Genomic DNA, 3,144 nt, shown 5'->3' on the forward strand with positions numbered 1-3,144 from the left:
TTTTTGTTTTTTGTATTGTTCTTGTTTTGTTTTGTTTTGTTTTTCGAGACAGGGTTTCTCTGTATAGCCCTGGCTGTCCTGGAACTCACTCTGTAGACCAGTCTGGCCTCAAACTCAGAAATCCACATGCTTCTGCCTCCTGAGTGCTGGGATTAAAGGCGTGCGCCACCACACCTGGCTCAAGGATGACTTTTACTCTTGCCATTAGCAGACTGTTTCTCTGCCCTACTATTTCCCAAGGGTACAGTTCCTACAGAGTTCTGATTTCATGTGACATTGCACTTTGGACTCAACACCAGCTGTGGGCATTGTGCATACATTAAGAATCAAAAGAGGCCCAGAGCTTGATGGTATACACCTTTAGTGCCAGGACTATGGAGGTATAAGCAGACTAACCTAGTCTATATAGTGAGTTTCAGGCCAAAAAGAGTCTCATGGTGGAGCCCTGTCTCCAAAAATTAAAAAGGATCAGAGGGGCTGGTGATATAACCAAGACTGTTGACCTGAGTTATTTCCCTGAATTTCACATTGTAAAAGGAAATTAATGACTCCCACAAGTTGTCCTTTGACCTCTATATGTTGGTAATGGTATGCATAACCATCCCCACACAAACATAATTAATATAGGTAAGAAATTTATTTTAAAGAATCAGAGTTCAACATTCCAAATAGTGGCATCAAGTGATTTGAAAGTGTATCTATCATTTTGATTTCTGTTTTCTATTTTTTCTGTATCCTAGAGATTTTCTTTACTTTCTTGGGAGCTTATATTTTATCCATAATTTCTAGGTGCTTTGTAATGGAAAGAGCATCTCAAAAAGAAAACTCAAGTTCCTTTATTCTTCATAACACTAGAAATTAGTTATTATTGTTATCATCTTATAATTGTGAAAATTAGGTTTCAGAGAATATAAGGATCACATAGGCGAACCGGTAGTGCCATTTGGCATATTGATGACTGTTAGATGCTAATATGTGTTGTCTCTAATTGTTCTGATTCTTTCCTCTTTTAGAAAATATTAATTATTCTTACCACCAAAAACAAAAAACAAAACAAAATCAAAACAAAACAACAACAACAACAACAACAAAAAACCTCTTAAAGGTGATATAAGTTGAAAAGAGTCTTAACTACAAAATGAATTCATTAAGCCTGACAAGCTCTGCTATAAAAGCCCTATAACTTGGTCTAGGTCATTCATTTTATTTGTCAAGTAACACATGGGTGAATGGAATCTTTTCCTGTGCATAGATGATCAATAGCCCCTGTGCCTAAGCTAGCATCATGCCTTTTCCTTTTCTAGACTTTATTGTGATTTTTTTTTCCTTGTGGTTCTATTGTTTTCTAAGTCACCCTTCCCACTTCCCCAGTCCTAGGCTATTACTAGTTCTAAAGAGTAGTCATAAAAATTATTTAGTCCCTGCTATATTTTTGACAACAAGGAAGGTCTTCTTAGAAACAGTAGCTAGATCCCATATATGACTGGGTTGTTAATTAGAAAAGCATCCTGGAGGACATGTAAGCCTAAATGTGCCTGAATAGATTACATCTAATATTTTCTTAGTATCAGCATGATATACCACTCTTAGCACAAAACAGAAACACCCAGGCAGAATGGCTCAACATGGAACCATAATGCTAGCTATACACTAAGTTTTATTTCTTAAATCCTGGAAGTTTTGTTGGTTCATTTATTGGTTCATTATCTAATATTTTATCAAGAATTTGAATATCTATAATTCCTTAGATTATCTTCTTCTAAAAAATAAACATATACATGGGTATATACAGGCAGAGAGAGAGAGAGAGAGAGAGAGAGAGAGAGAGAGAGATCTATAAGTCATAAGAATCCTTCTGACTCTCAAATATAAGGTCTCTACCCTCCTGGTAATGGGCAAAGGGACACCTTGTTGGTGGTGGTGTTCTTTTATCAGTCAGAGGAAGAGCAAATGGCAGTCCTTTGTTCACCCAGGCTTGATGCCTTGCTTGATGGCAAAAGCTGTCCTATGCATAGAGCTCATAGAAATCAAATCAAATCTAATCCAAGCAGCATAGTGCAAGAGTAGGAAGACAGAGACCTGCATTCCACCATGCCACCCACAGAAGTGCTCTCAAATTCACAACACAGGCAGGCCATAGATACCTGCATGCCACCATGATAATGAAGCATGGAGGGAAGATGTCACCCAAGGGCCCACCAGCCACATGGCCAACCTGCAGTGGGAGTCACCAAAAATATGTGGTGGTCGGATGGGTGGGAAAGAGAAGTGAAGCAGCATGAGCATTACTAACAGACTTGGAAATGGAGATTCAAGGGTAGAAAGGTCTCTTCTGAGTGGCCAACCTTGCCCTAACTCTAGCTGCCATTGAAGGCCATGTCTGGGTCCATGGTTATTCAGCAGCAGGGGTCAGTAACTTGTCCATATTACCACTATAGAACATGGGGTTGTCTATGATCAGGGGAGCCAAGAAGACCACATGGATGTCCAAGAGCAGTTCATAACTGGCCACACTTCTCACTGGATGCAGCACTCTGGAGGAACTAGCTCTGCATCTCACCCAGGAAGCACAGTGGTGGCAGGATGGAGGTGAGCTGCTCCAAGGGTATGAGTGTGGGAGAACTAGACCTGCCACTTGTCTGCACATCTGCAGTGTGGTGGCATAAACAGAGAGGTGATTTCTACCCACTACCCCCAACTGCTGCCACCTCCAGCAGTCAGGAAAGATGCCAACAGGATCATAAGCTCAAGAGACCAAGCCCTGTCCCTTACTAGCTATAGCACTTGGGAGAGCAGGCTTTGTATATCACCTAGACAGCACAACAGAGATGACCCTGGTATGGGGGATGCAGGTGAGCCAACCTGGAAGTTGAGAGCATGGGAGAACTGGCCCCACCACTCCTCTGTCATAAGGTACCATGGACAGGGTGCAGAAAACACATATTCTTTGTTCATGAGCTCCATGAGAATTCTGGGTTAATGTTCCTGGTATAACAGAGTAGAAAAAGCCTAAGAATGGGCTCATACAGTATTTTAGTTTACTTCATCTGTTTTGGATTGTTTTAATTTTCAAAATGGGTGTGATTTTGATATTTGTAGTTATATTATTCTTCTGGGAGAGAAGTCAAGCTAAAAGTTTTTCTG

General features: G+C 40.6%; 1 non-coding gene across 1 annotated transcript; it reads left to right on the forward strand.

Moving 5' to 3' along the window:
• The first annotated feature begins 1,880 nt into the window (after positions 1-1,880).
• LOC115063208 lies at positions 1,881-2,024 on the forward strand. The gene has a single exon (XR_003843092.1). It is a non-coding gene; the product is annotated as a small nucleolar RNA SNORA48 (small nucleolar RNA).
• The last annotated feature ends 1,120 nt before the right edge of the window (positions 2,025-3,144 follow it).

The sequence above is a fragment of the Mus pahari genome, chromosome X, assembly GCF_900095145.1.
Source record: "Mus pahari chromosome X, PAHARI_EIJ_v1.1, whole genome shotgun sequence".
In the NCBI taxonomy this organism is placed as follows: Eukaryota; Metazoa; Chordata; class Mammalia; order Rodentia; family Muridae; genus Mus; species Mus pahari.